Source organism: Gossypium arboreum, chromosome 7 (assembly GCF_025698485.1).
Source record: "Gossypium arboreum isolate Shixiya-1 chromosome 7, ASM2569848v2, whole genome shotgun sequence".
Taxonomy (NCBI): domain Eukaryota; kingdom Viridiplantae; phylum Streptophyta; class Magnoliopsida; order Malvales; family Malvaceae; genus Gossypium; species Gossypium arboreum.
Genome location: NC_069076.1, coordinates 71,190,211 through 71,216,202, shown reverse-complemented (window position 1 = coordinate 71,216,202; position 25,992 = coordinate 71,190,211). Strand labels below are relative to the sequence as shown.

At 35.1% G+C, this 25,992-nt stretch overlaps 1 pseudogene; it reads left to right on the top strand.

Annotated features, from left to right (window-relative positions):
- The window catches only part of LOC108479993 (K(+) efflux antiporter 2, chloroplastic-like), a 40,368-nt pseudogene extending 14,629 nt beyond the window's left edge, over window positions 1–25,739 (top strand).
- The last annotated feature ends 253 nt before the right edge of the window (window positions 25,740–25,992 follow it).

Sequence of the window (25,992 nt, the reverse complement as noted above, 5' to 3'; positions counted from 1 at the left end):
GTGATGACCTTGCCACTTGTGGGAGTGTATATCAACACATCCCCTTTTCCTTCAGTTTTGATAAACTGAACATTGCCAGTTTTCACTTTGGTTTTGAAGCTTCTGTCCAAAGTTTTGAAAATGTTTGCATTTGGTGACATGTGGTTAGTACAACCACTGTCCAATAGCCATCCTTTTGAGCTTTTGTTATGACCAGCTAAGCATGACACAGCAAAGACCTGCTCCTCATGGTTACTAATGTCTTCAGCCATTCGAGCTTCAATATTCTTGTGTTGTGCTTGATTTTGCCTAGATCTGCCTTTATCTTCGCAAACCCTTTCAACATTGCCCTTCTTTTTACAATATTGACATAGAGCATCTGGTCTAAACTAGTATTTGGCCTCTGGATGACCTGGTCTTTTGTAGTATCTGCAGAGTTGGTCCCCTCTTCTTGCAGCATCAGGCTTAGGCCTGCTTTTCCAGTTCTTTTTATCTTTGTAGGCAGTTGTGCTCGAGACAGCCTTGGCCTTGGCTTGAAAAGCACCTTCTTGATACTCCTCCATCCTGCTGGCTCTCTTTTGCTCCTAAGCATAAAGGGCATTGATGAGCTCAGTTAAGGAGATGCGTGCAAGGTCTTTTGAATCCTCAAGGGATGAGATTTTTGCCTCATATCTTTCAGGCGATATTGAGAGCACATTCTCCACGATTCTTGCCTCACTGAACTGTTCTCCTAGCAACCTTATGCTGTTGACCACAACCATTATCCTATCTGAGTACTGCTTCACTGTCTCTTTTTTCTTCATCTTTAAATTTTCAAAATCCCTTCTCAAGTTCAACAACTACTGCTGCCTTGTCCTCTCTGTGCCTTGGAACTCCTCGTTGAGCTTGTCTCAGGCTTGCTTTGGAGTTTCACAAGCCATGATTCTGGTAAAGATGACATCTGACACACAATTTTGGATACAAGACATGGCTTTGTGCCTCTTGGTCCTCTCATCTGCATGTTGCCTGATTTGAGTCACTATGGGATTAGCTCTGAGTGGAGTTGGCTCAGCATCAGTGTTCACTACTTCTTACAGATCAAAGGCTTGCAAGTAAGTCCTCATCCTAACCACCCATATGTGGAACCCTTCAACATTGAAAACTGGTGGTGTTGCTGGAGTGAATCCTGAGGAAGCCATTCAATTCAAGATTGAAATAAAACAGGTCCACTAAGACAATGGCTCTAGATACCAATTGTTGGTGTTTGAAACAAAGTTGAGCAAGCAGAGTCGAAAGCTTGTGCAATAAGCCTCGTGACTTGGTGAAGAAACAAAAGCAGAAACTTGCTTAAGAACAAGAATAGAATTGAAAGCAAGAAAAATAATGGAGCATATGTGAATGAAATCTGATAATTTTTCATTAAGAAGAAGTATTGGCATATTGCCATTACATATATCAGTCATTGACTGAGCAAAATAAAACAAACTTCACCTAATGCTTACCTAATACCACTAATTACATGGAAACTTTGTAAAATAACTTGTACACATGAACAAAGCTGATTTATCAGCTCAATCACTACCTAATTACATCAAATTCTTTACCAACTAAGTTCAAATCAAACTAAGTTACAAAACATGAACTTGAAGTAACAAAAACAAGTTGAATTTGGACAACATCAATAAGCTTTAGTTGCTGCAAGCATGGCTCGACTGCATGTGGTGCACCTTGTTGCATGAGCTGCATGGAAGGCCATCTTCTAACAGAAACTTCCCTGCTTGATCGTAATGCAACAACAAGTCAAATCCTCAGAAAAGGGCGATTCTACCAACTTTTTTTTATCAATAAATTTCCTTTCTGTAAGAAATCATGTTCAAAAAGTGTTTGCTTGCCTTTGATCACAGGGTTGCCTTCTATGCTAACCAGACAGAGAGGAGTGCTCAGCTGCTGCAGCAGCCAGATGCCATCACTTCTAATGTAGAAGTTTCCCCAAATGCAAAGCCTATGCTCCATAAAGTGCAAAATTTTCCTAAAAGAATAAAAAAAATAGTTGCAATGCTTCCTCATCAAGAGGTGTTTGATCCTGCACCATTTATTAATTTTCCTTTTGATTCTTTTGATCTTAATCATACTCTATATGGCTGCTTGTCAGCAGCTTATTTCTATGTTTGAATTTCCCAGATGAATGAGGAGGAGGCCTCTCTCTTTGATGTGTTATGGTTACTGCTGGCAAGAGTAATTTTTGTGCCTATATTCCAGAAAATTCCTGGGGGTAACTAAAATCTATCCTAATTTGAGTGTGTTCATTTTTAAAAATGTATGATCTTCATGACTTTTTGTGAAGATTTTTGGAGCTCATGCTTGAATTCTCTGTTTGTTTATTATGATGTTTCCTCATGGTCATATTCCTTATCATTATTTGTTCTATTTTTCCTTTTCCCCTTCTGGAAACTTGTTATATAACTGATGTTCGTCTTCTATCTGTTCCAATTTTTAGGCAGCCCTGTTCTTGGGTATCTGGTTGCTGGCATCTTGGTTGGACCATATGGTTTGTCCATAATCCATCATGTGCATGGTACCAAAGCAATTGCTGAATTTGGAGCTGTTTTCTTGCTATTCAATATCTGTCTTGAGGTGGAATTTATTATTTAAATCCATATTTCCAGCTTTATTGAATCTCCATTATTGTGAGAAGATTGTTTATCTGAACCCTTATTTTGCTTTTTGTAGCTATCTGTTGAAAGGTTAAGTTCCATGAAGAAATATGTTTTTGGATTAGGCTCTGCCCAGGTAATTGAGAAAATAGATTTTGTATTGTTGTCACTTTGTATTTGAAAAATTTCTTCTAACTAACTATATAATACGGGTCTTGATGACAGCAGTTGCAGTTGGCCTTGTTGCTCATTTTGTTTCTGGGCAGCCTGGTCCAGCCGCAATGGTGATTGGGAATGGCCTGGCATTATCTTCGACTGCTGTCGTCCTGCAGGTAACTAAGTAGACCAATTCCAGATTTCATTACTCGTAGCATTATATTACACGGCTCTTATAGTATATGAAGAAAGCGAATAACAGTTTTTGAGACTAGATTCCTAGAGCTAAAGGTCTGAATGTCTTGCTCTTGTTGAATATGTTTTGTATATCCGTTTTCCTCTTATATTCCTCTGCAGTATCTTAAAATCTTTGAAAACTAGTAGATATCTTGGATTCTTTCCATGTCTCTACAAATCCATCTAATAGAAATATGACCCAATTGCATCAGACTTTAGCATTTGTTTGTATATATTTATATATATATATATATATGCATGTATATTCTTTTATAATAAAATACCTACCAGATAAGATATTGAAACCTCATGGATCTTTTATCTTCATTTGCAGGTATTACAGGAGCGAGGTGAAAGTACTTCCCGCCATGGACGCGCTACATTTTCTGTCTTGCTTTTTCAGGTTATCCTATGATCTTGAGAAAGGGATTGGCTTCAGGATGTAATTTCTTATGAATTGAATTTTGCAGACAGTGATGATAATTCTCATGCAGATTATCCAAATGTATCTTGATAAATGATACATGTATCACTTTTTTTTTTTTTCCTTTTGGTTCTTTAATTTTCTTTCCCTCTCTTCATGTTTTAAACTGGCATCTGTACTTTCAAGTTAGCAAAAGATGAAATTAGAAATCTACTCAACATAATGTTGTAATCTATGCCCTTAAGCCATCCAGCTCCTGGAATTCTTAAATAATTCGTAAATGATTAGACTAAACTATCAATCAGGACAAACATAAGACCTGCTTGATGTGTTTGGAACCTCTTTTGTTAGTCTTTCAAGTTTTACATGGCATTTAGTTGATTTAGATTACTGTTGTTGTAAAAAAAATTATTGATTGCTATCGATTCTTCCAGGATTTGGCTGTTGTTTTGCTTATACTCATACCTCTTATCTCCCCAAATTCATCAAAAGGAGAGGTAAGGTCTTCTAAATTCTAATAAATTCAACTTTACTTTTCCTTTTTGTTTTTCATTCGACATTGAAGATTCCTATGTTGCCTCACTTTGTGTTAATGCAAATGAGAAATATGCTGTTAGGAGTCTATTAGTAGTCTGTTAATAGATGGTTAATCTGTTATAGTCTGTTAAAAAGTGGTTAATAGCAGAAACACGTGTTGGTGAGACTATAAATATAGAATTAAATGCAGGTTGTAAGCATTGTTTTTTCATTCCAGTAATTCAGAAATAAAGCTCAGTATTTCCAAGTCTTTCTATGAGTTCTATGCTTTCATTTACCATTGTCTTTGGTTCTATTTATCAATTTGTTGTATTTTCTGGTTTGATTACCTGTTAGATGCTCTATCCATAGTGGTTTTTCACTCTGATAGTATGTCTTTTACACGTATCTAAATTCATTGTTCTAATTCTCCTATAAACCATAAAGATTACTTCCAAACTTAGATTTTGATGATTGGTTTCTTAATTTCTGTTTATGTTTCTTCCATGCAGCTTACTCCACTAATTTGCTTTAAGGGAACTTGTGCTTTCCCCAAAATCTTGGGTGTTCTGTTATTAGCTGGTACCTTCTTCTACATCTTATATTGGCACCTTTTAGTAATCTCATTTTTCTGGTTTTCAGATTGGTTTTAGAGCCATTGCGGAATCTCTTGGACTGGCTGTTGTTAAGGCAGCAGTTTCCATCACTACAATTATTGCGGATGGACGGTTGGTAAGTTTTATATCTAAGAAATTCATAAATTTTGACCTCAAGATTTTCCGACAGTTTATGATTGTCTTATTGCAGTTTCTGTCTTAATTTATCATGTAATATTGACTGATAAGAAACTTTAAAAAAAATCTAAAGAGTGTAGAAATATATCCGGGTGGGGTGTAAGTGGTATCATCAAAGTGGAGGTAACTCGATTTCCGACAGGTTTGATGTACATAATGATGAATCTAATAGATTGATAGTATTGACTTAGAAGCATTTGATCCCATAATCTTCTGAACTTTTACTTAAGATTGTCAATACCTGTGCCCAACTCTGAGAAATGAGTAATTGTTGGGTTTTTCTCACAAGAAGAAAAACAGAACCAAGTAACCCGAATAAAGTATGAAGCTCTTGTTGAAGCTAGAGCAACAAAGCAATAATTCCGGATAAAGAATGAAAGAAGTTTGAGATTCAAAGATTTGAGAGTTGCAAGGAAAGCAACTAAACAAACAGAAGCAAAAGGGATGAGAAATTGAGAGAACAAGAATTGGCTATTCTCATTACATCAATTCATCAAATGTATAATGTACATATATAGCTATTACGTATGAAGAACAAGATTTTTGACTTATAGAATTGAACAAACATTAAATACATCTTAATGATAACCTAGGATCTGTCTAAAACTAGAAAGTACTTGACAAACTTTATTTAGTAAAAAAAGTTTCATGTCAAATCATATACAGGTCGCTTGTTACAAAAACGTACTTCATCCAGACAACATACGTACATTTGTAGCTTATGTATTTCATCCAGGTAACATACTGCTGGTTGTTGCCACCTTTAACACTCCTCCTTGGCTACAAGACAGTAGACTCCAATTTGCTTCTTCAAATACTCGAACCTAGTGGCAGCTAATGGCTTGGTCAAAATGTCTGCCAATTGAACTTCTGAGCAACAATAGACCAAGTTGATCTCATTTGACAACTCTGCCTCCCTCACAAAATGGTATTTGATCTTGAAATGCTTAGTTTTGCCATGAAACACAGGGTTCTTGGCAATTGCAACAGCTGACTGATTGTCTACTTTGATCTCTGTTGCTTCAGCTTGACTAGCATTCAAGTCATCCAACAGCTTTCTAAGCTAAATTGCTTGATTAACAGCAGTAGCAGCTGCAATATACTCAGCCTCTGCAGTGGATTGAGCTACTGTCTGTTGTTTTTTTGAGCTCCAGCTAAAAACTCCTGACCCTAGAGTGAATAAGTATCCCGATGTACTTTTCATGTCATTAACTGAGCCAGCCCAATCACTGTCTGAATAACCAACCAGTTTCAGTTCTTTTGCTCTCTCAAACTTCACACCATATCCTAAGGTTCCTTTGACATACCTTAAGACTCTTTTTGCTACTTTAAAATGAGCCACATTGCAACAATGCATGAATCTCGATAGAAGACTAACAGCATACAAGATGTCTGGCCTTGTTGCTGTCAAATAGAGTAGGCAACCAACCAAACTCCTATACTTCTTTTCATCTACACGATCATGCTTATTGGTGCTTGAGAGTTTTTCTCCTAGTGCAATAAGAGTGCTAGTAGACTTGCACTTTGACATGCTAAATTTGCTTAGAACTTTCTGTGCAAATGCTTGCTGCCTTATGAAAATGCCATGCTCATTCTGATTCACTTCCATACCAAGGAAGTAGGTCATCAAACCTAAATCAGTCATCTCAAAAACATTTTGCATCTGCCTTTTGAATTCTTCAATTAGCCCACTTCTACAACTAGTAACCAATAAGTCATCCACATAAAGTGAGACTATTAGCAAGATTTCTTTCTCAGCCTTCTTCACACAGAGTGTGGGCTCACTAATGCTTTTTTTGAATCCCAGCCTTGACAGGTATGCATCAATCCTATCATACCAGACCCTTAGAGCCTGTTTTAGGCCATACAAAGCGTTCTTGAGCTTGTAGACTTTATGTTCTTCACCACCAACCTTAAATCCTTCAGGCTGTTCTATGAAGATTTCTTCCCTGAGAAATCTATTCAGAAATGCTGACTTTACATCCAATTGATGCACCTTCCACTATTTTTGAGCAGCTAAGGCAAACAACAGCCTTATGGTGTCTAACCTTGCAACAGGTGCAAAGGTTTCAAAATAATCAACACCTTACTGCTGACTGTACCCCTTTACAACTAGCCTAGCTTTGTGCTTGTTCAGAGACCCATCTGCATTTTTCTTGGTTTTGAACACCCATTTGACACCTATAATCTTTCTGTTTACAGGTCTATCAACCAGCTTCCATGTGTCACTCTTATGGATCATCTCTATTTCAGCTTCCATGGCCTTCTTCCAGCATTCTTCTTTAGCAGCCTCTTCAAAATTTGAAGGTTCAACTATTGCAACATTACATCTTTGGTAGATGTCTGCAATAGTCCTTGTCTCTCTCACAGGTGCTTCATAAAAAATATCATCAACTAGCCCTTCTTCAGCTAGCTCCAAATTGCTATCCAGCTGATTTTTATCAGTCAACCTTGCATCAGCATCATTCCAAATCCATGTTCTACCTTCATCAAACCTCACATCCCTACTCACCAATATTTTCTTTGTCAAAGGATCATACACCCTACAACCCTTATTGGTGCTGTTGTAACCAACAAATATTCCTGGAGCAGCCCTCTCGAGCTTGGTTCTCCTCTCAGTTGGAATAAGAGCATAGCAGACACAACCAAACACCTTCAAGTGTGAAACAGTAGGCTTTAGTCCATGTCAGGCTTCAAAAGCGGTTTTTTCCTTAACAGTAGTAGTAAGCAGCTTGTTGAGCAGATACACTGAGGTATTGACAGCCTCAGCCCAGAATTTGCTTGGTAGCTTGCTCTCAAACAGTAAGCATTTAGCCATCTCAAGCACTGTTCGATTCTTCCTCTCACATACTCCATTTTGCTGAGGAGTATAGACTGCTGTTAGCTGATGGTGAATCCTGCTTGCTCGTGTAGTTTCTGAAACCTTTCAGACAGGTACTCAGAGCCATTGTCAGTTCTCAAGGCCTTAAACTTGCAGCTAGATTGATTCTCAGCCAATGCCTTGAATTTGTGAAGGCTTCAAACACTTCAGACTTCTGCTTCAAGAAATAGACCAGCAAAACTTAGTCAGATCATCTATAAACAGTACAAAATACTTACTGTCATTCAAGGAAGAGTTTTGCATTGGTCCACAGACTCAGAATGGACTAACTCAAGTCTTTCTCGAGCCCTCCATGCCATATCAACTGAAAAAGGCAACCTGATTTGTTTACCAAGCTGGCAAACCTCATAGACACTGTCTTTAGCTTCAACTTTCGACATGTCTTCAACCAAGTTCAACTTCTGCAACTGATCAAGTGACTTGTAATTTACATGGCCTAATCTCTTTTGCCATAGACCATCATTATCAACAAGGCTGGTGTAACCCTTCTTCTCAAGTTGATTAACATCAAGCATAAAACACCTGTCTGTCATTGCTACTGTGACCAACTCCTGACCATAAGAGTCTTCAACAATGCATGAGCCATTATTAAAAGCAAGTGAATAACCTTTTTCTACAAGCCATGGTGTCATTGCTACAAATGTACGTATGTTGTCCGAATGAAGTACGTTTTTGTAATAAGTGACCTATATATGATTTGACAAAAAAACTTTTCGACTAGATAAAGTTGGTCAAGTACTTTCTAGTTTTAGACAGGTCCTAGGTTATCATTAGGATGTATTTAATGTTTTTTCACTTCTACAAGTCAAAAATCTTGTTTTTCATATGTAATAGCTATATATGTACATTATACATTTGATGAATCTCGATGGCCCTCACACCATGGCTTGCTGTTGGAGTTCAATTAATTTCCTCTCATTTTGAGCTGCACGATGTTCGACATTTATTGCCTGTCGAAAATGAGGTGCATGTCTAACCATCTGTAAGAGTTAAAAAATAAATCAAGAGATCACAGCAAAGTCTTGAGCTTGAAGCTACAGTGACTTTCTGAACAAACAAAGAAATTGGGCTTGAAGTAACAAGAACAAATTGCTTCACAAGAACCAAAACAAGAAGAGAAATTAGCTGAAAGATTCATCTATCATTACTGAAAGCATTTCATTACATATAACAAGTAATCAACTTGTCTGAAAAACAAAAAAGTGTTACCTAAACATATCTAACTCCACTAACAAAGTATTGAAACTTATAAGACATTGCTTGCAATCTTGGTTAAGCTGATTTATCAAATCCATCAGCACTAAATTACATCAAATACATTACATACTTAGTTCAAATGTGACTAAGTAGCAAAACATCAATTAAACAACAAAAACAGCAGCACGTTCTTCAGCTACAACTTGAATGGCTTGAACAGAATGGTCTGCATGAAAATCACCTCTTAACATTCCTCCTTGGCATCTATATTGCAAACTCTGAATCTTGCTCTCAAATTCTCAAACTGTGATACCCCAAGAGGCTTTGTCAAGATGTCAGCCAATTGATCTTCAGAACTGTAATGAACCAGTTTGATTTCTTGAGATTGTTTCACTTCTCTAACAAAATAAAACTTAATATTAAAATGCTTTGTTTTGCCATGAAATACTGGATTCTTTGCAATTGCAACAACAAATTGATTGTTACTTCTAATTTCTGTTGCTTCTCTTTGGTGTAAGTTCGTATCTACTATGAGCTTTCTTGACCAAATTGCTTGATTAACAGCTGCTGCAGCTGCAACATATTCAGTTTCAGCTATTGATTAAGCAACAATGGACTGTTTCTTTGAACTCCAACAAAAAATAGCTGATCCAAGGGTAAACAGATACCTGAAGTGCTTTTCCTGCCTAATCACTTTTGCAAAATTAATGAGCTTCATGCTGTCAATCTTGGTAAACATAACTCCAAAGCTCAGAGTTCCTTTGATGTACCTCGGAACTCTTTTTGCAGCTTGAAAATGGTTTACATTGCAGCAGTGCATGAACCTGGATAGAAGACTGACTGCAAACATTATGTCAGGCCTTGTGGTTGTTAAGTAGAGTAGACATCCCACTAGGCTCCTATAGGTTGATTCATTTACCTTCTCAAAATCACCTTAGCTAATGAGCTTTTCTCCAACAGCAACTGGAGTACTAGTTACTTTGCAATTTTGCATGGAGAACGTATTCAGAATTTTCAAGGCAAATTACTTTTGGATTAAGAAGATCCCTTGTTGAGTCTGAGATACTTCCATCCCAAGAAAGTAAGGCATTTCACCTAAATCAGACATCTCAAACATACTCTCTATTTTACATTTGATATTTGTCAGCATAACATCATTCCCACCAGTCACTAACAAGTCATCCACATATGATGAGACAATGAGTAGTGTTTCACCACCTTCCTTCTTCACATACAGTTTTGGTTCACTAATGTTTCCCTCGAACCCCAAGCTTGACAGGTAGGTGTCAAATTTCTCATACCAGGCCTTTGGTGCCTGCTTTAAGCCATACAAGGCTTTTCTCAGCTTGTACACCTTGGTTTATTCACCAACAACTTTAAAACCATCTGGCTGTTCAACATATATCTCTTCATCAAGAAATCCATTAAGGAAGGCTGATTTTACATCAAGCAGATGTATTTTCCATTGCCCTTGGGCAGCCAACCACTAAAATTTCTGATGGTGTCAAGTCTTGCCACTGGTGCAAATGTTTTAAAGTAGTCAATTTCATATTTCTAGTTGAATCCCTTCACAACTAACCTTGCCTTCAGTTTGTTCAAAGTCCCATTAGCATTGTGTTCGGCTTGAAACACCCATATCACCCCTATGACCTTCCTGTGAACTGGTCTTGCAACTAACTCCCAAGTCTGATTTTTATGAATCATGCTCATTTCATCAAGCATGGTTTACCTCCAGCCTTCTTGTGCCTGTACTTCTTCAAAACAAGTTGGTTCAACAGTAGCTACATCTACCCTATCATATATTTCACTAATCAATCTGGTTCCTCTAACTGGAACATGATCAATGTTCAACTCTTAATCACACTGATCAACATCAATTTGCCCTGTCACTAGTCTTCAGTAGCATACTCCGGTTCACCTTTGTCCTAATTCCATGTTGACATCTCATCAAATACAACATCTCTACTTACAAAGACCTTGCAAGTTGTAGGATCCAGAACTCTATGGCCCTTTTTAACACTGCTATAGCCTACAAAGATGTCAGGTTGAGCCTTCTTTTCCAATTTGTCCCTTTTGATTGCAGAAACATGTGCATAACAGATGCAACCAAAGACCTTTAGGTGAGCCACTGATGGCTCGAATCCAAACCAGACTTCAAATGGATTTTTTTCAAATAAGGCTTTAGTTGGTAGCCTGTTTGGAAGATATACTGCAATATTCACTACCTCAGCTTACAAACTTCTAAGCAAACTCCTTTCAAATATCAAGCATCTAGCCATATACATCAAGATTCGATTCTTTCTCTTACTGACACCATTTTGCTGAGGTGTGTAGGTGTTGGTGAGCTGGTGTTCAATCCCTAATTCTTCACAAAACCTGAAACACATTAGAGGTGTACTCTATCCCATTATCTGACTTTATTATTCTGAGCTTTTAACCTAATTAAATTTTAGATGCTGTCTTCAACTTCCAAAACACTGAGGCTACTTCTGACTTGACCTTGAGAAAATAAACCCAGTAGAATCTTGAGTAGTCATCAATGAAAAGAGTGAAGTACCTACTTCCATTTAAAGATTGAGTCTTTATAGAGCCATACGCATCAGTATGGACTAGTTGAAACTTTTTAGAGGCCATCCAAGCCTTGTTTGCTGGAAATAGAACCCTAGCTTACTTTCCTAGTTGACACATTTCATATAAAAACACTTTGTTGTTCAACTACTTCTGTGAAATTTTCAACCAAATCTTCTTTGGACAACTAAAGTAGTGACCAGTAGTTAACATGGCCCAACCTTCTATGCCACAATTTAAACTCTTCTAAGATAGTTGTGTAGGCACTAACAGACCCTTTATTCCAATTGACAACAAAGCTTTTGTCAGTCATGGCTACTAATATGAGCTTGGATCCACTTGGATCACTGATCAGGTATAATATTCTTTTTTATGTAACTGAGTAATACTTAGCAAATTTCTATCAATTTCAGGTACTAAGAAAACATTGGAGACAAGTTTGGTACATGAACGAGTGTCGATCAGCACATCTCCCTTCCCTTATGCTTTAATGTATTGACCATTGCCCACTTTTACTCTCGAGTTGAAGTTTCTATCTATGCTCTTGAAGATAACAGCATCAGGTGTTATGTGGTTAGTGCAGCCACTGTCAATTAACCAACCTTTTGTGCTATTTCTTCTGATTACTGAACAAGAAACAACAAATACTTTCTTTTCCTAGCATTGCTCTCTTCTGCCACTTGAGCTTCTGTTTTAAACTACTAAGCTTGATGTTGTTTTTGTTGGCCTCTATTTTTGCAAGCCTTTTCAACATGGCCTAGCTGTTTACAAACTTTGCATTGCACATTAGGTCTGTACCAGCAGTTTACTTCTAGATGGATAATCTTTTTACAATGAGAGTAAGGTCGATATCTTTTTCTTGCTCCATTTCTTTTAGGCTTGTCTGACCATGTTTTCTTCCTTTTGTAGCCAGAGGAGCTCGAGGTTGGTCTGCTCTTGGCTTGAAATACACCTTCATGATGCTCTTCTTGTTTGCTAGCTTTCCTTTGTTCCTGAGCATAAAGAGCATTAATTAGCTTAGTCAAAGAGATGCTTGATAGATCTCTCAAGTTTTCTAATGAAGAGATTTGGGTTTCATATCTTTCATGTAAGGTTGAAATAACATTCTCTACTATTTCGCTTTCATTAAATTGGTTTTCAACTAGCCTAATGTTGTTCATAACAGCCATAATCCTGTCTGAATATTGCTTAATTGTCTCTGGCTCCTTTATTTTCAAAATTTTAAAGTCCTTCATTAAGTTGATAAGTTGTTGCTGTCTTGTTTTTTTTAATACCTTGAAACTCTTCTTTAAGCTTATCCCAAGCCTGCTTTGGAGTCTCACAGGCCATGATCCTTATGAAAATCATGTTTGATACACTGTTTTGGAGGCAAGACTTTGTCTTGTACCTCTTGGGTCTATCATTAGAGTGTTACCTAATTTGAGTTATTGTGGGGTTAGCTCTCAAGGGTGGTGGTTCAAGATTAGCATTGACAACCTCCCATAGGTCAAATGCTTGTACGTAGGTTTCTATTTTTACTACCCAAATACGGTAGCTTTTACCGTTGAATACTGGTAGTGGTGTTGGAGAAAAACAGGATAAAGATATGTTTTTAAAAGTAGAAAAGAGAAAAGTTCTCTAAGATGTTGGCTCTTTATACCAATGGTAGGATTTAAGAAATAAATCAAGAGATCATAGCAAAGTCTTGAGCTTGAAGCTATAGTGACTTGCTAAACAAACAAAAAAATCGATCTTGAAGTAACAAGAATAGGTTGCTTAAAAAGAACCAAAACAAGAAGAGAAATGTAACACCCCTTACCCGTGTCCGACGTTGGGATAGGATACGAGGCATTATCGGACTTAAACACAAGCAAACATACAAAATCAGGCCATAAAATTTTATTCAAATTAAATTCATTCATACATATGCAAATTGTCCCTTATATGGGCCTACGAGGCCCAAAACATGCATCGAGAGTAGTTCAGGACTAAACCGAGAACTTTAGAAATCTTTGGGAAAACTTAGAAAGTTTCATGAAACAGGGTCATACGCCCGTGTGGCTTGGGACACGCTTGTGTCCTCAGCCCGTGTAACTGTCTGTTTATGACGTCATCAACATAATTAGGGTCATACGGCCAAGTCACATGCCCGTTTTTTAGGCCGTGTGGCGAATTAAATTCCAAAAATTAAGTGTAGATTTCACACGGCCTGGGCACACGCCCATGTCCTGAGGCCGTGTCCTTCACACGGATGAGACATACGGTCTTGTCTTTTACCGTGTGTTTACTATTGGACATTATGTTTTGCCTAATTAGGGTGCAGAGGACACACGGCTGGATCACATGCCCATGGGGCAGACTGTGTGTCACACACAGCCTAGACACATGCCCGTGTGTCTACTCGTGTGGACAACTTTGAGGCTATTTTCCAAGCCATTTGCCACCCTTAAATGCTCACTCACTTATACATTAACATAATATATTTAGTCACTCAAATGCTCACAATCATGATTAATTCATGACTTTGTAATGCCAACATATCACTTGCTAAAACCATCATGCTTTCATATGGCTCCACACCAATTTTATATTTATTCATCCTTATAAACCTACTTTCAGCTTACTCAATTATACCATGAACATGGTCATACCTATTAGTCCCAATTCATTCATTAAGCATATGTGCCATTTATCATATCCATTTTCAACAGGCAACCGCCAACCACATCACAAAGCATAAACACATTGCATGTATGCATAATTACTTAAGGTTACAACCCTAGAAGCAAATATAAGCCACATCTCATGGCCTTATACAAAATGAATCATAATACCATCATGAGCCAACTCATTTGGCTAATCATTATGACACATAACAAAATGACCAAGTCCCTTATACATGCCATACTTCAAATGTTGATACTAACTATACCCAAATATCCAATTGATAGTGTGATCGAGTCTTCGACGTCCTTCGATCCTCAAGCTAGCTTGGCGACACTATAAAGAATGGGAAGAAAGGGGGGTAAGCATTAAAACTTAGTAACTTTGCATGTAAATAATTAACAACATTAACCATACATTATTGTACACATAACATAATAATATTTATCATAATGTCATCAAGTATCATAGCTACATTTTAAGTCATGTCATTTGCATAATGTACAATAAGACTCATGATCATAATTCATTCATTCACATCTTACCAAGGTCTCCTCGATTAATAATCTCAGTATTTATGAGCTTTGTGTACGTACCTGTACCCTTTCAACATGATCATACCATATCATCTCTTTGACATAAACTTTGGATTACCTGTTGAACCCCTTGGAATTACTAAAGGATACTCGGGGATTCTCATAAACATAGTAAGATGCCAATGCCATATTCCAGATATGGTCTTACATGGGATCACATGTTGATGCCAATGCCATGTTCCAGACATGGTCTGACATGGGATCTCAAATCGATGCCAATGCTATGTCCCAAACATGGTCTTACATGGGATCACACATAACTCTAATGTCATGACATTTGTATCCTAACTATTCCTAAGGTTCAACTGAGATTTTAAGGTATCGAACTCATCTAAACGTTATCGAGTCTTTATTAATTAAATCCACAAGGACAATTATACAATTCATGCAATATTAAAGTATTAAATACATAATAATGTAACATTGCATTATTTACACATAAACTTACCTCAGTACCCAAAATATGGCTACTATTCGATTTAGTCCACAACCTTATTTTTTCCTCGGTTTAGGTCTAGACTCTGTTTTTCTTGATCTATAATAGTAAATTTCATTTATTTAATTATCACATTGTTCAAAATAGTCCATAAATCATACTTTGGCAAAATTATAATTTAACCCTTAGGCTCGTAATGTAACGACCCAAAATCCGTGGGCACCAGAAAAGTGTGTTATCTGCCTCCGTCTTAGTGAAATAAGTTCAAAAATAATTATTAAAAATATTTATGAGTCTAGTAGTGTGTTTAATTAGGTTTTAATTAAGTAAATTTAGCTTAATTTAGAGTAATTAGTAAAAGGATTAAATTGAATAAGGGTAAAAGTTTAATTATAGATTAAAGAAAATTAGAAGGACTTAAGAGGAAATTAAACCATTTCCTATAGTGAGGCGGTTTAACGTGAAAAATATCAAAGATTTTATTGATTAAAAAATATATATTTATTTAATAATTAAGTATATTATATTATATTATATTATTATATATATAAAAGAAACAAATAAGTTAAAAGAAAAGGAAATGAAAACGAAAACAGAGAAGAAATAGGGGAGAAAGAAGAAAGAAAAGGGGAAATAGGGTTTATGAAGCTTGGAGTTAATTGGTAAGCTCAATCAAGTCCTTTTCTCATAATTTTGATATTTTAGAAGTCCTAAAACAAGTTTTTGATGAAATTAAGTTGTTAGTTTGGAAGTTCTTAGGTTTTTAAACAAAGTTCATGTTGAATAAAATGATGAAATAGGGGTTTAATTGAATGAAATTCAAGTTAGAATAGAAATAAGGATTGAATTGCAAAGTAAGCTATAAGTTTTGTGTTTTAGGGACTAAATTGAGGAAAATTCGGAATTAAGAAAATATGTTGAAAATTTAATAGTTAAATTTGAGTTTAAATGAAATTTGAATAAGGAATAAGGTGTGAATTGGTGTTATAAATTTGGTTATTAACATTTTACATCAAAACAGTTTTGGGAAGTAGCAATGGTTTGACTTTGAAAATTCACTAAAAATTTTATAAATTGAACTAGAGGATGAACAAAATATGGAATTAAAGCTTCTTGAGTCTAGTTTCTATAGTAGAAACAGTGTAAGCAATTAATTGATGAATCAAGAGATATTTGAAATTTTGTAATACTGGTTTGGGGTGATTTCGAGATGCCCTGTTTTAACTTTTGAAAATCATTAAAAATTGTACAAAAATTATTATGGAGTGTACTTTATATATGTGAACTCCTTAATGAATCTAGTTTCAAAATAAATAAACAAGAACCTTATTCGAGTTCTGTACAATGAGATAATTTATTTTTAGTAGAGAGAGGTCAGAACTATCAAATGAAATAACAAGGGAGTATTTAACGAATAAACTGTACTAAATGGCTAGACCAAAAATTTTGGAAATTTTATGGTTAGAAGATATATGAGTCTAGTTTTAAGGAAAATTTACGGATATTAATTTGTAGTTTCGTAGCTCAAGATATAAATAACTTAGTAACAATGACTCAAGTAGACAGCTTAATGGTGAAATTATATATATATACATTAAAAATGGTTAAATTTGCATGTTTAGGCTCATGAATTAAATTGAATCATCTTGTATTGATGATTATAAATTATTATTTTCGTAGCCAACAAAGAACCTGAAGCATCAGCATCGAAAGGAAAGGAGAATTACGGTGTGTATTACTATAATTCGAATTTTAATTATTATTGATTGCCGAAATTTTAATTGTTATGTATGGTAAATAAGACTTGAGGTAAGTATGTGAAATTGAAATTAGAAAAAGTAAAATAATACCCTATTAACTCGTCGGACTAGATTCGATACAAATGGCATGCCATTGGATTTGTGATGTGATGAAGAGATTGTAGTTCGGCCGAGAAGATGTTTCTGTTATTATATACTTTGGTTTATCCGAATAGGCATGTAATGACCCAAATTCCCGGGCACCGGAAAAACAAGTCGTAGGGCCTCCGTCTTAGGAAATTAAGTCCGTAAATATTTATTAAAAATATTTATAAGGATAATTATGAGTTAAATTAGAGTTTAATTAAGTGAATTTAATTTAATTAAGAGTGACTAAGTAAAAGGACCAAATTGAATAAAGTGTAAAAGTTAAATTATAGATTAAAAGAAAATAAAAAGGACCAAAATGGCAATTATGCCATTTGTCCTAAGTGAGGCGGCATAAACATAAACATCTGAGATTTTTATGTGTTAAAATATATATTAAATTATTATTATTAAAAGTAAAGTAAATAAAAAGGAAATAAAAGAAAAAGAAAGATAGAAAAGAACAGAGAAGCTCACAAAACAGAGAAAGAAAGGAAAGGAAGAAAGAAAAAGGAAAAATTGGAGAATTGAAGCTTGAAAGTTAAATTGGTAAGTTAATTAAGCCCTTTCCTTTCTAATTTTGGTATTTTTGAAGCTTTAGAGAAAGGTTTTCTTGAATTCATGAGAAAATATTGAAAATTAATGAAGGTTTGATTAGGGTTTATGTTGAAGAAATGATGCAATTAGGGATTAATTTGATAAAATTTTGAATTTGAATTGAATTAGGGACTTAATTGTAAAACAAGCCATAAGTTTTGAGTTTTAGGAATTAAATTGAAAGAAATTCGGAATTATAGAAAAATGATGAAAATTTGATAGTTATATGAATATTTTGATGGAAATTGAATAGAAATAAGGTGTGAATTGGTGTTATAAACTTGGTTATTAGCATTTTACATCAAAACAGTTTTGGGAAGTAGCAATGGTCTAACTTTGAAAATTCACTAAAAATTGTAGGAATTGAATTAGAGGATGAATAAGATATGAAATTGAAGCTTATTGGGTCTAGTTTCTTATAGTGGAAACAGTGTAAGCAATGAATTTATTAATCAAGAGATATTTGAAATTTTGTAAGACTGGTTCAGGGTGATTTCGAGACACTCTGTTTTGACTTTGGAAAACCATTAAAAATTGTAAAAAAATTATTATGGAGTATAATTTATATATGTGAACTCCTTAATGAATCTAGTTTTAAAAGAAATAAATAAGAACCTTATTCGAGTTCTGTACAATGAGATAATTGATTTTTAGTAGAGAGAGGTCAGAACTGTCGAATGGAGTAATAGGGGAGTATTTAATGAATAAACTGTACTAATTGGCTAGACCAAAAATTCTGAAAATTTTATGGTGAGAAGATATATGAGTCTAGTTTCAAGGAAAATTTGCGGATATTAATTTGGAGTTTCGTAGCTCAAGATATAAATAATTTAGTAACAATGACTCAAACAGACAGCTTAATGGTGAAATTATATATCTTAAAAAAAAATGGTCAAATTTGCATGTTTATACTCATGAATTAAATTGGATTGTATTATATTAATTAATTATAATTATGCTAATTTTCGTAGCAAACAAAGGAACCGAGGCATCCAATACAAAGGGGAAAGAGAAAGTAGTCGAGGAATAGCTCGGGGGAAAATCGGTTTGTATTATCATAATTCATAGTATTTATTATTGCATATTTAATTGTAATATATATATATATATATGAATGTGCGTGAAAATGACTTGAATGAGAATTGTTGATTAGTTGTGATTACATTGAGAAATATAAGAGAATTGATTGAAATGTGAAAATGTTTCGGAAATGGAAATATGATCGAAACCCTATTAACTAGTCGGGCTTAGTGGATATAATTGGCATGCCATAGGATTGGAAGTGTTCAGGGATTCTTCGACCTCGAGTCGATGAGGCACTAGGTGTGCCATAGATTTACTTCGGATAGTTTCGATGAGGCTTTGGTAGCCACATTGCTTCGGCTTGGCCGATGAGGTACTTGGTGTGCCATAGATCTGATTTACTTCGAACTATCCGATGAGGCGTTGGTCGCCACTCTGGTGTGTTTGGTTGGATCCGCGTATCCACCTTGGTCCGAGTCAGGTTAATAGGGCCTATAAGTGAAATGAGCAAAATTATTTGAATCTGATTATCTGAATTATTGAATGAAAGGTGAAAGAAAATGATGATACGAAATGTGAAAAGAAATTGTGTTATGAAGTTGAAAGCATGAACTTTATGTTTATGAATTATGTATACATGAAAGTGTTATGAATTAAGTGTTTACATGTTTGTGAAAATTTTATAATCATTTGAATGACATTAATATGACATGAATTGGCATATTCAATTGACTACTTGTGCATTTATGTTTTGAACTTAATTGGGTGTTATGAATTGAATTATGATAATACCACTGAGTATTTTCAATACTCAAATGCATTTGTTGTTTTCGTCATGAGTTAAGTAAAATAGAGTCCAGTACTGCATTCAAAATCATCTCCGACTCCAGCTCATTTTGTGGTAAAAATCTTATCTTTTGGTAATGTAGCATGTACTAGGTTTTAGGTGGTCATTTGTATATATTTAATGTTTTAAATGTAAAAGATGGTGTATAAACTTTAAGGAGTTTGACGATAAAGGACGATTCCTAAGTTTATGAAATGAATGGTATATAGTTACATGTTATGTGGAAGTGAATTGGATTGGTTTGTATAATTGTGTTTAGTGTTTCAGGGAGGCCTGTAGAGCTAGGATTCGAATCCTAACCCCACGAAAGGTTCATATTAGGTCCATAGAACCTCAATAAGGGTAATTAACCTTATTTTGAGTATAATTTTGTGGTTATTTTCGATTTGTAATAATAAAGTTTGCCTGTTTTCGGTAATGCCCTGTAACCCTATTCTGGGGACGGTTTGGGGTTAGAGGGTGTTACAAGGCATTTAATGCCTTATTGGTGTGTTTGGGAGGATATATTATACCGGTGTGTTTGGGAGAATTTACAATATTCCGAGTGTGTTTGGGTTGGATATTCTGGTGTGTTTGGGTGGAAATCCGCGTATCTGTTATAGTCCGAGCTTTGTTAATAGGGTAAATAATTGAAATGAAATTTTGAAAATGAGATTATTTGTTAATAGGGTAAATAATTGATGTTTGTAATTTATTAATGTTAAATAGTCTTGGATTATAGTAATACCACTGAGTATATCCATACTCAGCGTACGGTTGTTTCCGTGCGCAGGTTAGTAGAAGTCAAGTGTCTAGGCTCAGTATCCAAAACAATCCCGACTCCAACACAAACTTGGTGATGTATATTTTTCTTTTGGGTAAAGGTGGCATGTACGTAGGTGTTATTTAGTCACTTGAATATGTATATTACTTTGGGTAGTGAAGGATGAATTATAAAATTTAGATGGTTAAATGAAATGGTAAGGAAAGTACATGATATTTTGATATATGAACATCAAGTTGTTAAATGAATGAAGTTTTAATCAATTTTGAATGATGCTATAATAGTTATTAAATTAAAATTTTGTTAATAATATAAATATTAGTATATGAATGTGAAATATTGGTGTTGGTTGTTTTGGTTTGAATTTGCAGGAGGTTTAGGTAAAATAAGCGTAAATCTTTGAAATTATTATAAAAAATTTGGAATACTCGAACAAGTCCCGTTCTACTTTTAATACGTGTTTGAACTTCGAGAGTTCAAGATAGGGACTTAATTATTATATTATACTATGAAAGTTATATTAATTGTAAATTATTCGTAAGTTTTCTGATATGTCCGATAATGCCTCATAACCTTGTCCAGGTAACGGTTTGGGGTTAGGGGGTGTTACACGTAAAATGAAATGTGTTCATTTTTTTTGCTACCCAAGCCTAGCTGAACTTATATCATACTTATAACAGCCCACATTTTCTTTCAAAACAGATTTTTAGCCACCTATTTTACAACTTTTACAAAAAGGTCTTTTTTAGGTGTTTTCATGAAAAACCACTTAGTAAAAGATGTTTATCATGCATCAAACTTTCATATTCCTTCATTAAACACCAAAATACATGCATGTCACACATGGGTAAGTTTTTGAAGATGAACCCTAGCTCAAAATAATGGTAGAAATAACTAGATCATGCTTCAAGGATCTCAAAAACATAAAGAACATTAAAAAAGGGGATAGGGTGTACTTACAATCGAGCTTGAAAGGATGAACAAAACCCTAGCTATGGCTCCTTGAGAATTTCGGCTAAGGAGGAGGAAGATGGACACAATTTTTGACTTATTTTTTCCTTTTTATTCTTTTATTAACCAAATGACAAAAATGTCCTTAAGGCATTTCTTTCAAATTTTTCCTATTCATGCCCATTTTTGCCCATAAAAATAGAAATTGGGCAAATTCCTATTTAAGGACCTCTAATTAACATTCCATCTCAATTTCATGCCTAAAGCTTCTAGAACTCACATTTTGCGACTTTTGCAATTTAGTCCTAGATGTCAAATTGGACACTTTATCCATAAAATTTTTTCGTGAAATTTTCACATAAGCATGAAATTATATCATAGACTTCATAATAATCATAAATTAATTATTTCTATTTCAAATTTGTGGTCTCGAAACCACTATTCCGACTATGCCCTAATTCGGGATGTTACAAGAAATTAGCTGAAAGATTGATCAACCATTACTGAAAACATTTCATTACATATAACAAGTAATCAAAATTCTCTTAAAAACAAAAAAGTGTTACCTAAACACACCTAACTCCACTAACGAAGTCTTGAAACTTATAGAATATTGGTTAAACTGATTTATCAAATCCATCAGCACCAATTTACGTCAAATACATTAGATACTTAGTTCAAATGTAATTAAGTAGCAAAAAATCAATTAAACAACAAAATACAACAGCATGTTCTTCAGCTGCAACTTGCATGGCTCAAACAGAATGGTCTGCATGAAAGCCACTTCTTAACACCATCCAACTCCATTGAGGTTTGCAGGTTTCCTGTTTTTTTCACTAAGCAGTTTGTGAATAACCAAAGCAACCTTACCATGGTTCTCTAAACCCATGTTTTGTTGCTTTCATGCAGTAATAGTTTGATAGGGAAGATGTGATGCATGAGTGATATATGGATCCCCCATAAGTTATAGAAAGGAAGCTAACTATTTTTTCCATAAAATTATTTAGATTTTCATCAGTTATAGGGTTAATTTAATGTGTATTCTTTTAAATATTGGAAGCAATATAAAGTATCTGTATTCAGCAGAACTCTTTTTCAATATATTAAAGCATCTGATTCCTGATGAAGTGGGATAACTGATAATTACTTGCTAATCTGTCTCTTTGACTTGGTTTTATTTTCAGACTGATGATTTGCAAGATCACATTATCATTTGTGGATTTGGACGGGTTGGGCAGGTGTTTATACATTTGTACCCTTGAATTTGAAATTTTGGTATAAATATGTTTGTAACAATGGCATATTCTCTTTTGTTTTTGTTGTTCTCAGATCATAGCTCAGCCTCTTTCAGAACGGCTAGTTCCATTTGTTGCACTTAACGTGAGGAGGTAACCTGATTTTTACAGTTAGGTTTCATTTTTTGAACGTCAACCGATTATTAATCATAATTGTTATGATTTTTGCAAACATCTAAATCCATCATCTTTTGCTAGAGCATAAATCCAAGTGTCCATGACTATGAGTTTTGTTTTCTTCACAAAAGGGGTCTAAAATGCCCTTACCAAAAAAATAAAAAATCAATTCAGTCCCTAAAGAAAATTACACCCAATTGAGCCTTCATTGACAAAGAAAAGAAAAGAAAAGAAAATCTATTGGTGTTGTGAAACAGAAATGAAAACAAAGCAGAGTCTTGAGCAACAAGCTTCAATGACTTGCAGCACACAACAAGGAAATCAGGCTGTGAACTTAAATCAAATTGCTTAACTAGGACCAAAAACGAGAAGAAGAAATGCTAAAAAAGATTCATCATCTTGATAGCTGAAGTTTACAGAACTTTTAAACAAGCAAAACAGCTTGACTGAAAACAAAAACTGTCACCTAAACATACCTAACACCACTAATTTGTCTTGGAACTTATAAACTTAACTTGTACACATAGATAAGCTGATTTAATCAAGTCAATCACCACCTAATCAAAACAAATACATTGTCAACTTAGTTTCAAATGTAACTAAGCAGCAAAATACAAAATACAAACATTAGTAGTATGCTGTCCTCCTGCAACATGCATGCCACGACAAAACCAAGCTGCATGGAAGCCATTTCTTAACAAAATCAGTTAGCTCTTTCCGTTAATGAAAACTGTGATTGCCGATTGCACAAAAAAAGAAGTTGACACATGGCATGATTTACTAAGGGTTCAGTTGATTTTTGGATTTTTTTTTTACTTAGGGCATCTTAGATTTTTTGCCTTTTTTTTCCCATTTTATGCAATGTATTGATATAACATTAAATATCCAGTTACTGTATATCTTGTATGTGCATGATTATGAGGTAGAAAGATTGATGTAAATACATGAGGAAGTTGGCTCCTGGGTGAACGGAACCTGGGGCCTTACTCTTTGAGATGTTCTAAAGGGCAAAAAGTGGGTGGCAGTACTTGCCCACAGTGGAGATGTCACTTGCTATGGAAATGACGCCAGACTGTTGTACTGTTATATGTAAGGGTAGCCCTATTTCCCGGCATATTTTTCCTTCTTTAATGCAAATCAATTACTTGCCTACTCCTGTGTAATTGACATTTTTGTTGAAGAAGCTAAGACATTCTAGGAAATGGACTTGACTCATTTTGGAAATGGTCGTAAAGTTATACTGTACTAATATATAACAGTGGTGGACATCACAAAGAATCATATAAGTAAACCCTGTTGGTGTTGGGAGCAAAGAACAAGCAAAGTTCAGAAGAAGCTTGAGCAACAAGGCTCGATGCTTGCAGAAGAAACAAACAGATTTAAAACAGAATTTTGAGATAAGCAAGGAACAACGGAGAGTTTCTTGGATGAAAAATGATGAACATTTTCATTAAGAATGAATAATGGCATAATGCCAATACATAAACCAAGCAATCAGCTTGTCAAAATCAGTAAGGTTACCTAAACATTCACCTGACTCCACTAATACATTGAAACTTAACAAAATGAAGCTTGTACACTTTGCAATGCTGATTTATCAGCATAACATCACCTAATTACATCAAGAACTTCACCTGCTAAGTTCAAAAGCAACTAAATTACAAGTCATCAATTAAACAAGAACAAAAATGAACTAAATTTCAGTAGCAGCACTCGGTACAGTAGCTTCTGCATGGCTCGGGCTGCATAGCTTTCTTCTTTCTGCTACTGATGCTACATGCTGACCAACATTCAACAAACCCATCAATCCATCATGGTAAGATACTGATTTCTCTTCTTTCAGTGATAGGGTGGCCATGGGGCGCGCACTGGGTCTTTCTCTTTATTTTGGAGATGCTGGTAGTCGAGAGGTACACAAAATTAGTTTGAAATTGGCTGAAGTTTTGGATTAGTATTTGACATTCTTAATACTGGGAGACGAGGTCCTTCATAAAGTTGGTGCTGAAAGAGAATGTGCTGCAACAATAACCTTGGATACTCCCGGTGCCAATTATAGAACTGTTTGGGCTCTGAGCAAGTATTTCCTAATGTGAAGACTTTCGTACAGGCTCACGATGTTGATCAAGGCCTTAATTTGGAAAAAGCTGGGGCAACGGCTGTAATATTCTGATACCTTCTTCTAAATTCTCCTCTGTGCGTATAATTGTTTTCCCTTCTTCTGGAGTTCCCTTATAATTCTCTTCTTGCTTGTTGAACATAGGTTGTACCAGAAACCTTGGAACCAAGGTTGCAGTTGGCAGGTGCTATTCTTTCACAGGTATTGGAATCTTGAACAACTTGTTTACCTTATGTTTTCCTTGGCAATGAAGGAACAGGTTCATAATTGTTCTTTAGGAAGAACCAGAGAGTTTAATTTATTAGTTTTGTTATCCTGAATGAAAATGTTGCACATTCGTGGATCTGATACTTCAGCTGCTATTCTGTTATTGATATGTTAACACTTTTTGTCTCCTCCTATTTATTTGTGGTAAAGGTTAAACTGCCAGCACAAGAGATTGCAACAACACTCGATGAATTTAGGTACCATCATCTTGCAGAGCTAACAGAGGTACTGCTCCCTCTCGCCCTCCTTTTGATGCCAAAGAATTTTAAATCACCAGACTATTAAACATTGAACCAACTAACTGATTAGATAGCCATTCACACTCTGACATCTCAAGTGTTTGAACAGCTATGCGAAGCTAGCGGATGCTCACTTGGTTATGGATTCGCTCGTCTCATGAGAAAATCTGAAACCCAACCGTTAGATTATCCAGATGAAAACCACTTCACTGAAGGAACGTTACCAATATGGCAAAGTAAGACACAAAGAGGAAGTGTGCAGAATAACTACATGCCCCGTTGTTGCAAGTTGTACAATGTACATCAATAGAACAAAGGGGTAGAAGCAAAGGCATGGTGGGACATTTCACTGATGACAGTTACATTTAAGTGGTGGATAAACCTTCTTTTTAATTTTTTGTTTATTTGTTGTCTAAAGGGAATTTTTCCCATTATTTTTGTTAGAATGGTAAGTTTAGGGAAAGCAACGACGGAGTGTTGATAATTTGGAATAGATCATAGGGGTACCAAATATCTCACAAGTTTCAGTTGAATATCATGAAATCATTTATATCAGTTGGATTCTAGTATTCTAAAATCAAGTTTTTATGCCACTAAAATGACTCTTAGTACTTGAATCCTAATATTAGATTAAATATATAAGAACTTGAATCCTAATATTTGATGGATAAACAGATTGAAACCAGTAGCAAGGTCTAGTTTTTTTCCCATATCTTCTACAATATAGACACCATAATATTAGAACTACTCATTGCTGTAGTTTTGTAACACCCCTAAAATCACTATGCTTTAAAAAGTAGTATTAAGTTAAGATTGTACATAGTAAATTTC